Here is a 12,194-nt window from a genome sequence, read left to right as displayed (position 1 = left end):
GGATGTCTAATAGCTTCCATAAACAATTTCAGGAATCCCACATTTTTCCCCACCGTATTTGGTGCCCCATCTGTCGTGACTGACACAATTTTAGAGATATCAATGTTTAGGTCACTGAATGTTTTTATAACAACCTTACATATTTCGTTTCCTGATGTACTTATTGGCACTGATTCTAACTTTATCAACTCTTCTCCCATTGTGAGACCATCAGAATATCTAGCAATAATGGCCAACCGAGCATTTGATGTGACATCAGTAGTTTCATCAAGAGAAATCAAAAAAATATTTACAACTATTTAAGTCTTTTTTAATTGATGTACGTGTTGTTAAGATCTATTAGTCTGTCTTTGATAGTATTTCTACTGCTTGGTAACTCATAAATTCTTTTAATAATATCATCTTTATTTTTTCATATCGTGAAATAGAGCTGGTGCACATCTTAGAAATGTTTCCTTAATAAATTCTCCATCACTGAGGGCTTTTCCATGCTGAGCTATGGAGTGAACAATACAGTAACTTGCTGATGTTAAATTTGTAGAGCATCTTACAATAATTAAACTCTCATCCTATATAATAAAGCGGTAATATGCAAATTAACCCTCACACCCTCACAAGATGGCTGCCTATGACCAGGCCAGCAGGGGGGTTAGTGAGGGACGACCAAACGACTGAGCAGCAGACTGCGTGGGGCTACCAGGCAAGCGGGGAGGGGGGGCAATTGGGGGCAACCAGGCCAGCGGGGGGGCAGTAAGAGGAGACCAGGCCAGTGGGGGGGGTGCAGTTGGGGGCAATCAGGCTGGTGGGGGGGATATTTGAGGGCAATTAAGCTGGCGGGGGGGGGGCAGTGAGGGGTGACCAGGCAGGTGAGCGATTAGGAGCCAGAGGCCCAGGATTGTGAGAGGGTGCCTAAATCAGCAGTAGGACATCCCTGAAGGGGTCCTGGATTGGAGAGGGTGCAGGCTAGCTGAGGAGACCCCCTCCCCTGCATTACTTTCATGCACTGGGCTTCTAGTATACCGTATAATATATTATTATTTCAATCTTGCAGAAAACTGAACCTCAGAGAATTTCTCTAGCTTGCCCAAAGCTGCACATCTAGGAAAGGCTGAATCAGCATGTAAACCAGAGCCTGCACACCTAACCACCACACTATTCCTGGGGCGCTTACCCACAAAAGTGGGCTTCAAGATGTGAGGGCATAAGTTTTGCCATCTGTTTTCTGTTCAACCAACCTGATTTATTTTAGGCTTTATACATTGACAGTGTGTTCATATAAGATTCTATGTTACCAGTCTATTTCAATTAGGGTTGGAGCTTTGTAGCAATGGTGCTCTTTATTCTTAACATGAAATTCTTTTAGCCTAGCAGTGAGCTGTGCCCAGACCACAATTCCACCTTTCACTCTATACTTCCAGAAAGTTTTCAAGCAGAGCAGGGATTTAAGCAGTTGTAAACCTCTAAGAGAGTCTCATAGCTGAGGCACTTTGAAAATGAAACAATATTATTTTATTATAGGTTTGGCAAATAAGTTCAAAGTCAATATATACCTAGTCTGGTTTCCAACAGCTTTTAGCCAATGATCACCTACGTTTCTCTAGTCTACATTTGAGGAAGGCGTAAAATGTTATTTGAACAAACTGGCTTTTATTTTCTCCTTCCAACAATCTAATTTTTCACAACAATGTTGCTGAGCAATTTCACATGGCTATAATTAAGACCACTTTTGCCATATTTGATTTTCTGGTCTCTGATAAACCATATGAATGGAGTATTCAGGTTCTAAACACCCTGAGCATATAATTCTCTTTACTCCTGGCCTTTTATTTTGCTGCTGGTAAGGGAGGTATTATGCACTAAGTGTTTATCTCCCCTAAGTTCACATGTTGAAATACTAATGCCCAATGTGATGGATGGTGATAAGGTCATGATGGTGGAGCTCTCATGAATAGGATTAGTACCTTTATAAAAGAAACCCTAGAGAGTTCTCTATCCTTCTCTTTCCACTATGTAAGAACACATAAGGCAACCCGGAAAAAAGACCCTCACCAGAACCTGACTATGCTGGTTCCAAAACTGTGAGAGATAGGTGTCTATTGCTTATTTCACTAATTCTATGGTATTTTGTCCCAGGAGCTTGAAATGACTAAGAAAAAAAGCAATGTGCCTTCATTATCTTGGTTTTCTCTGTCCATGACACTTGGATGATGGAGTATGTTCTTACTCTTGTGGGAAAAAGATAGACTTCTGCTCAAGAAACAAGAAGAACCAAAGATGATAATCATTGGCAGGCGCTAAAGACATCTTGTGACAGAATTAAATGATAAATACAAACTTTTCAGCAGGGTCCTGTGAACACCTAGGTCTGACCTCCCTGTCCCAGAAACAGAGAGAAGAAAAGGGGCAAGTTTGCTCTGCCAGGATCTCTTCCCCATTGTTCAGTTGGTGGAGTCAGAAACAGACACTTCAGTAGATCATTGCAATATACATACAAAGGAATATTATTCAGCCTTCAGAAGAAAGAAAATTCTGACACATGATACATCTATGAACCTTGAAGACATTATGCAAAGTGAAATAAACCAGTAACAAAGGACAAATACTATATGACTCTGCTTATATATGATATCTGGAATAGTGAAATTCCTAGAGACAGAAAATGATGGTTAGGGAATGGGGAATTACTGTTTAATGGGAGTTTGGGAAGATGAAATCTTTCTGGAGATGGATGGTGGTATGATTACACAACAATGTGAATGTATTTAATGCCACTGAACTGTACACTTAAAAATAGCTAAAATGGTAAATGTTATCTATTTCTACAACGATAAAAAAAAAGAACTTTGCATTGAAACGGAAATTGTCAATTTCATGGTGACACTAGAAAGACCCTCACAGATTGTCGAGAACAATAGTGTCAATTCAGAGATAAGTAAACTGAGATCAAGGAGGTAATATAATTTATCAGAAAAGTTTGTGGCAAGTGAGAGTCCCAGCCAGGACTAAAACATAAACTTTTTCAGCCTCCCAGGACACAGCTCTTCCCACAGCAGCTTTAACAATCCAGGGCCTTTCAGGAGACATATACATTACAGGGAAACCTAGGGCTCTTCCCAGTGATCCTACAACATTAAAATACCACCCTTAGAGCAAAGACCACACGGCATTACTTTTGTTTGTTTAGCTGTCTGCTCCCTAGACTCTAAGATCTTTGATAGCAAGATCAATGTCTTTTTTTAAAAGACTTTAGTTTGTTAGAGCAATTTTAGGTTCACAGCAAAATTGACAAGGTACAAACATTTCTCTTATAGCCTTGCTCCATTAGGAAAACCTGAACCAGAAGTTTTTGACACATCATAATCACTGAAAGTCCATAGTTTACCTTAGGGTTCATTCTTGGTGTGTACATTCTATGGGCTTGGACAAACCTATAACGACATGTATCTATCATTATAGTATCATACAGAGTAGTTTCACTGCCATAGAAATCATCTATGCTCAGCCTATTTATCCTTTGTTCCACTTCTTGGGAACTTACGCACAGGTGACCCAAGCGCCTCATTTGGATATACCAATACAGACGTCAAAGGGTACTTACTATTAATTAATATGGCCGAGCTTAACCAAAAACTAAGAAGAGAGAAGACATAGGGAACAAACAATGCAAGAAATCACACAGGTTTATTTACCAGAGAGCTGATGGGTTTCAGTCCTTGGCAGGCCACCCGGAGACACTCGCTGACAGAGACACATGGAGGTCGTCAAATACGCCGCGGCAAGGAGCTCGGTCTCTTGACTCGAAGAGAGGCCTCTTAACAGTCTGGGCTCAAAGGCAGAGCAGGAATGGCAGTTTGGCAGTTTGGCAGTTTCCAGGGGGGAGGAGAACGTCTTGTCTGTGGAGGTCAGACAGGCGTCTGAACCGCAGCAGATTTGCTCTCCTTAAATCCTTGAAGCTGGCCGTCTTCAGTGTCTCCTATCGGGAGCCATACACGGGTGCTGCCCTGTTATCTAGGTATACACTCAGGCAGGAAAGTTGTGTACATGTCCAAAGCTTATCAATCACACACACACATCTTATTTTGGAGTTCTTTACAAGTTTTGGTCTATGAATAAAATGGGGTCTACTTATGCTAACTTATGCTAATACAAAATGGAGTCTACTTATGCTAACTAAACTTATTACTTATAATAGGCTTCTTCAGTGTCTCATATCAGTGTGCACCGGTGGGCTTCTGGGCTTATCAGGATACACACGCAGGGGGGTTACATGGTACTTATCAGGAGTTAATATGCAGGAAGTTGTTGATCAGGAGTTACAAGTTATTTGTCAGGAGTTAACATGCAGGGCGTTACAAGTTACTTATCAGGGACTCTCTCTCTCTCTCACACACACACACACAAATTAAGTTCCTCTTCTAAGTAAAGTTTAAAATTCACTCTAATAAAAAATTTGATTATGCTATCTTATACTAACTAAACGTATTACTAAAACATCCTTCCTTCCTCCAAACCTTAGCAACTAATAATCTTTTTACTGTCTCCACAGTTTTGCCTTTTCTAGAAAGACAGGTAGTTGGAATCATATAGTATGTGGCTCTTTCAGATTCACTTCTTTCACTTATTAATATGCATTTAAGCTTCTTCTAAGTCTTAGTATAGCTTGATAGCTCATTTATTTTTATCCCTGAACAATAACCCATTGTATGGATTTATTTATCCACTAAATAAATGAATGACTTTATTTATTTAGTCATCAGTTTATTTATTCATTAAACGTATTATTTTACCTTTATATTGCAACACCTAGCAACTTGCCTAGCACATAATAAAATATGCACAAATATTTGTTAAATGAATGAATAAATAAACAAACCTTCTATCAGCAGGCATAGTCTATTCAGCCAGAAAGACAAGTATCAAGAAGAGAATGGTTTGGAAAGTTTGTTATTTTATTTATCAATAATTGAGTAATGGGGCTCAAAACTAACTTCAAGAAGGAATCATTAAGAAACCAAAATGGCGGAGAAGTGGAAGCTGACACTCTCCCAGGACCAAACTGGAATTACAATTAAAATACAGAAAACCATTTTGAATAATCAACTGAAGACTAGCTGGAGAGAACCCTGATAACCAAGGATGGAAAGTGGAGACTGCATAGAGACTGACAGGAAGTGATGGGAAGGGCCAGCTGGGCTCCCATAGATAGCAGCTGAAGGTCCAATGAGATATCTCAGCTTGGGGGATTCCCACTGAGGATTCGGGTCTAAACCAAAAGCTGGGCTCTCTAGCCCAGAGAACCAGAACTGAGAAAGGTGCCCGCATAACATCTGGCTGTAGGGTTGCTTGCTGTCTGCCAAGGTGAGATGGCTGGAAATGCAGGCAAACTCTTAACAAGCCAATGCACAAATTTTCGTGTGCAGCCACTCACCTTTGGCTCCAGCAAAGTGGGTGAGAGTGGAGTTAGGGGGGGTGGGGGGGGGGGGAAGGGTGCAGATGGGACTAAAGCTGTGTGAACAGAATTGAAGGTGGGGACTCTAAGGTTAGAATTCAGAAGGCAGCCACCCTGGTTTCCTGTGATGAGTCATTGTCTCATACTGCAGAGGATATCTTTCTCTGACAGACTTCTACCATCCAGGCAGCTTTTTCTTTGAGGGAGGGGAAGAAGCAATAGCCTCACCCTTTTGGAAAATCTCTTGCCCTACCATGTGGTCAAAAGCCTGAGGCTAACCAAGACTGAATGACAATCAAACTGCAGACAGAGGCAGGACTCTGGAGGATTTGAGTCTTTGCCTGATCTCCTTCTGGGCCCAAGGCTAGTAAAAGCAGACCTGGGTGTACATCTTGGTCCTTTCCAAAGGCATCAAACCCCAGCAGAGAGAACCACAAGCTGAGGATTGCTGATAGATTAAAAAAAAAAAAAAAAAAAAAAAAAGGACTCAGGGCCAGTCACAAACAGCATCTAACATTGTCCTGCACTAGAGATTGGGAGTCATAGCAGATGTACTTAATACATAGACAGAAACCCAAATAAGCAGCCCAAATGGGGAGACAAAAAAAGCTCGAAATGAAAGAACAAGAGAACTAGTCAGAAGAAGAGCTAAATGAAATGGAGATAAGAAATTTATCAGATATAGTGTTCAGAATAATGATGGCAAAGATGCTCAACAGCATGAAAAAGATAGAGTAACCATGAGAAAAGACCAGTTGGAAATGAAGATTGGCATAGCACTAATAAAAAACACACTGGAAGGAATAAAAAGCAGATTAGGGAAAGCCGAGGATTGGATCAGTGAATTAGAAGACAGGTAGGAAAAATCACTCAATCAGAGAAGCAAAAAGAAAAAACAATTAAAAAATAAGAGGACAGCATAATGGAGCTAAATCATGAAACGTAATAATATTTTCATCAGAGGAGTTGCTCAAAGAAAATGAGCAAGGGATAGAGAATGTGTTTGAAGAAACAATGGCAGAAAATTTCCCTAACCTGGTGAAGGGAAAAGTCATACAAGTTCAGAGGCACAGAAAGTTGCAAGCAAGAAAAACCCAAACAGGCCCACACCCAGACATATCATAATTTACTAGGTGTACCTGCTAATAGTGGTGAATTTTGTAATCAAAGAAAACACAATAATTTCAAGAGAAACATCAAAAGTGCTTTATTCAAAGTAATGTTCATCGCTAGCTACACATTTCCCCCATCTTTCAGGTAATTTGTGAATACCGTCCCAATAGAACTTTTCTTGTTTTGAGGCAAACCATTCAGAATCCCAATTTTCCACTTCTTCATACGTTTTGAAGTGCTGCTCAGAAAGTGCGTGTGCCATTGATCGGAACAAGTGGGAATCTGAAGGAGCAAGATCTGGTGAATATGGTGGGTGGGTAATACTTCCCAGGCAAGATCTTTTAAAGTGTCTTCAACTGGTTTTGAAGTGTGTGATGGTGTGTTATCATGAAGCAAATTTACTTTGCCGTGTCTTCTGGCACATTCTGGTCATTTCACGATCAAAGCATGGTTAAAATTCATTATTTGTTGTTGGTAGCGATCAGCATTACTGGTTTCACCTGATTTTATAAGCTCATAATATACCACACCTTGCTGATCCCACCAAACGCAGAGCATTGTCTTCTTTCTGAAGTAATTTGGCCTTGCAGTCAATATTGATGGTTGACCCGGAACAACCCATGATTTTGTGCATTTGGGATTCTCAAAATAAATCCACTTTTCATCACCAGTCACAATTCAATGCAAAAAAGACTTCCTTTCCTCCAGCTGAAGCAACATTTTACTAATGACTTCGGTTTTTCATTTGTCTTTCATTCAGTTGATGTGGCACCCATTTTCCTTCCTTTAAAATCTTTCCCATTGCTTGTAAATGATCAGAAATTGTTTGCTGAGCAACGTTTAATCTTTCTGCAAGTTGTTCTTGAGTTTGACATGCATCTTCATCCAATAATGCTTGTAATTGTTGGTTTTCAAACTTTTTCAGTTGACCTGGACATTCTTTGTCTTTCACATTGAAATCATCACTTTTTAAAGCGTTTAAACCAGTGTTTATAAGTATCTTGAGATGGAGCATGTTCACCATAAACTTCCCGAAGTATATGATAACTTTTTCTTCAAAATAAAGTAATGAATTAAAACTTCCCGCAAATGCTCTTTTTTTTTGGCACGAAATTCAACATTTTTAAGCATAAAAATATCTATGATGTTAACATCTTCAGCAAATTTGACATCTGAAGTTTTGAAGCTTGCTGTCAATACAACAAAATAGCATACATATCAAATTGCATATATATCAACATATGTGTAACTCCATCTATTGAAAAAATCCTCATTATTAACTGCTACACCTACTAAATGCCAAAAATTAAAGTCAAAGAGAGACTCTAAAGGACAGCAAGAGAAAAGCAATTTGTTACCTACAAAGGAGCTCCCATAAAGCTGTCAGCTGATTTCTCATCCGAAAGTCTACAAGCCAGAAGGGAACGGCATGAAATATTCAAGGTAATGAAAAGCAAGGATCTGAAATCAAGACTACTCTATCCCACAAGATTATTACTTAAAATAGATAGTGAAATAAAAAGGCTAAAGGAGTTTATCACCACCAAACCAGAACTGCAAGAAATGCTAAAGGTACTGTTCTGTTGTAATTAGAAGAAGTATATATAGAGAGAAACATAGGCATACAAAATAAAATGGCAATAAATAAGTACTTATCAATAATAACCTTAAATGTAAATGGATTAAATGTTCCAATCAAAAGACATAGGGTAGCTGAATGGATACAAAAACATGACCCCATCATATGCTGTCTATGAGAGACCCACCTCAGAACAAAAGATGCACACAGGATGAGTGTTTTCCATGCAAATGGAAATGAAAAAAAAAAAAAAAAAAAAAAAAGCTGGGATAGCAATAATCATACCTGACAAAATAGACTTCAAAATGAAGGCCATCACAAGAGACAATAAAAGTCACTACATAATACTAAAGGGATCAATCCAACAAGAGAATATAACCCTGATAAACATCTATGCACCCAATATAGGAGTACCTAAATATATATATTTCTGCAGAACTTTAAGAGAGAGATCAACAGCAATACAGTCATAACAGGGGATTTTAACACCTTACTGACTTCACTGGATAGATCTTCTAGACCAGTGGTTCTCAACCTGAGGGTCGCGACCCCTTTGGGAGTCGAATGACCCTTTCACAGGGGTCGCCTAAGACCATCGGAAAACACATATATAATTACATATTGTTTTTGTGATGAATCACTATGCTTTAATTATGTTCAATTTGTAACAATGAAAATACATCCTGCATATCAGATATTTATATTATGATTCATAACAGTAGCAAAATTACAGTTATGAAGTAGCAATGAAAATAATTTTATGGTTGGGGGTCACCACAACATGAGGAACTGTATTAAAGGGTCGCGGCATTAGGAAGGTTGAGAACCACTGTTCTAGACAAACAATGAACAAGGCAACAGTAACTCTCAATGACACACTGGGTCAGTTGTATTTAATTGCAAGGTCTAGAACAAAATACTATGAATAACTATATGCCAACAAGCTGGACAATGTGGATGTAATGGAAAAATACCTAAAAAAACTATAATCTTCCAAAATTGAATCAGGAAGAATCAGAATACCTGAATAGACAAATAACAACTGATGAAATAGAAGCAGTAATCAAAAAACTCCCAGCAAACAAAACCCCTGGTCTGGGTGGCTTCACAAGGGAGTTTTACTAAACATTCAAAGAAGAACTAACACCTATCCTCCTCAAACTATTCCAAAAATCCAAGAGCAAGGAACACTTCCAGCCTCTTTTTATGAGGCCAGCATTATTCTAATTCCAAAACAAGATAAACACACTACAAAGAAAGAGAATTACAGGCCTATATCCCTGATGAACATAAATGCTAAAATCCTCAACAAAATATTATCAAATTAGATTCAGCAACATATTAAAAATATCTTACACCATTACCCAGTGAGATTTATTCCAGGGATGCAAGACTGGTACAATATTCACAAATCAGTAAATGTGATTCATCACATAAACAAATTGAAAAATAAAAATCACATGATCATATCAATAGATGCAGAAAAAGCATTTGACAAAATACAACCATTTTTGATGAAAAATCTCAGAAAAAATGGGAATAGAGGGATCAAATCTCAACATAATAAAGGCTATATATGACAAACCAACAGCCAACATTATACTCAATGGGCAAAAATTAAAACCATTTCCCCTAAGAACAGGAATAAGATAGGAATGTCCACTTTTACCACTCCTATTCAACATAGTACTGGAAGTCCTAGCCACAGTGATCAGACAAGAAGAAGAAATAAAGGCATCCAAATTGGAAAGGAGGAAGTAAAACTGTCATTATTTGCAGATGACATGATATTGTACATCGAAAACCCTAAAGACTTCACCAAAACGCTACTATATTTAATAAATGAATTAGGCAATGTAGCAGGATATAAAATTAACACCCAGAAATCGATGGAATTTTTGTACACAAATAATGAGCTCTCAGAAGGAGAAACTAAACAATCAATCGCATTTACCATTGTAACATAAAAATTAAGATACTTTGGAATAAACTTAACTGAGGAGGTAAAATACTTGTACTCAAAAAACTATAGGACAATGAAAAAAGAGATAGAGGAAGATATAAACAAGTGAAAAAATATACCATGTTCATAGATTGATGAAAATAATATCATTAAAATGTCCATCCTACCCAAAGCAATCTATAGATTCAATGCACTCCCCATTAAAATACCAACCAACAGCATATTTCACAGATCTGAAACTAATACTTCAAAAATTTTCATAGAACCAAAAAAGACGCAGAATAATCACAACAATCTTGAGAAAGAGGAACAAAGTTGGAGGGATCACAATCCCAGATATCAAGTAATACTACAAAACCACTGTAATCAAAACAGCCTGGTACTGGCACACTATCAGGCATGTAGACCAGTGGAACAGCACACAGAACCCAGAAATTGGCCCAGGCCATTATGCTCAATTAATATTTGACAATGGAGGCAAGAACATAAAATGGAGCCAAGATTGTCTCTTCAATAAATAGTGTTGGGAAAATTGGACAGATACATGCAAAAAAATGAAACTAGACCACCAACTTACACCATCCATAAGTATAAACTCAAAATGGATAAAAACCTTAAATGTATGTCGTAAAACCATAAAAATCCTAGAAGAAACCATAGGTTGTATAACCTCAGACATCTCTCATAGCAATCTCTTTGTAGCTACATCTTTTAGGGCAAGGGAAACTAAGGAGAAAACAAATGGGACCTACATAAAAATAAAAAGCTTCTGCATAGCAAAAGAAATTATCAGCAAAATGAAAAGGGAGCCCACTGTATGGGAGAACATATTTGGCAATGATACATCTGATAAAAGGTCAATATCCAAAATATGTAAAGCACTCATAGAACTCAACAAAAGGAAGACAATCCAATTAAAAAGTGGGCAAAGGGATTAACAGCATAGGGGAGGGAGGCACCAACATGAAGTTCGAGTACGATCAGTGTTTTAATTGCTGGTTTTCCGAGAAGTTCCTCAAGGGGGACAGCTCTGGGGTCCTGTGCACTGACCTAGTGTGGCCAGAAAGTAATAAAGGAGAAGGAGATTCGCATGGAAGGACTGGAGTTCATGGGCCATGGCAGAGAAAAGCCTGAAAGCTCTTTTTGACCTTGACAGTCACCTTGAAAATAGACTCCTCAAATCAGGAAATTGAGGCCTCTGGTTTGTCAAGGCTGTGAAGATAGCCATTAATTTCATGAGGATGTATTTTCCTCGTAGATGTTTTCCTCTCATTTGTAAAAGATGATGAACCATCACTTTTTACTTTGGGATAATTTCTCACTTGCTCTGACATCTTGTAGGAACTTGCTGTGCTAAAACGGAATGATTTCTTGGGATTATGGTGGCAACACTTCATCTAGGATTAGCTTTAAATATATCTTGTATCTAAAGACTGATAAACTTGTGAGGATAATCATGGTTGCCTGACTGATTGAGTTATGCCTCAAAGGACATTAGATATACTGTACTGGGGTCATTGTTCATGGAAGCAATTGGTGAAGACCTCTTTTCTCTCAGGGAGCTAATGCTCTGAAAAGGGATCCCAGCATGACTGTTTTAATCAATGCTTAGGAGCAGTTTTATTTTTATATAGTAACTTAACTGTTAAGATTGCTCAATGGTGGACTGGGTTAGCCAAGAGGAAGTTTTAACAATTCCCTGCCTTAACAAAAGGTGTCAGATCCCAGATTAAGATGTGAAAGCTTCAAGAATGTTAGAGCGAATACCATTTCAGAGTTCATAGTGTAGTTCAGTCATTAAGATCCTTGGAGTATGCTATGGAGGAAGATCCTAAATTGCAAAGGTTTGCTGCTATGGCCAGCTTTCAACATAAGTCAATGAATTAAGTCAACCTGTATATCCTGAAAATGCCAAAATACTGTATCTGGTTAGGGGAGAAAGGAATTTGCTTTATTTGCCTTCTCTGTAATATCTATAATCATGAAGATGGAATAAATTGTAACATTTCGTTTCTATTAAAAAAAAAAAAAAAAGTGAGCCCTGGCTGGTTTGGCTCAGTGGATAGAGCGTTGGCCTACAGACCAAAGGG

At 38.3% G+C, this 12,194-nt stretch overlaps 1 pseudogene; it reads left to right on the top strand.

The window, feature by feature from the left end:
• Positions 1-8,986: 8,986 nt before the first annotated feature.
• Positions 8,987-11,251, top strand: LOC118650494 (annotated as a pseudogene).
• Positions 11,252-12,194: the final 943 nt, after the last annotated feature.

This window comes from Myotis myotis, unplaced genomic scaffold (genome assembly GCF_014108235.1).
Source record: "Myotis myotis isolate mMyoMyo1 unplaced genomic scaffold, mMyoMyo1.p scaffold_m19_p_3, whole genome shotgun sequence".
In the NCBI taxonomy this organism is placed as follows: domain Eukaryota; kingdom Metazoa; phylum Chordata; class Mammalia; order Chiroptera; family Vespertilionidae; genus Myotis; species Myotis myotis.
Note: the sequence above shows the minus strand (reverse complement) of the source record. Positions and strands in the feature narration are given on the sequence as shown.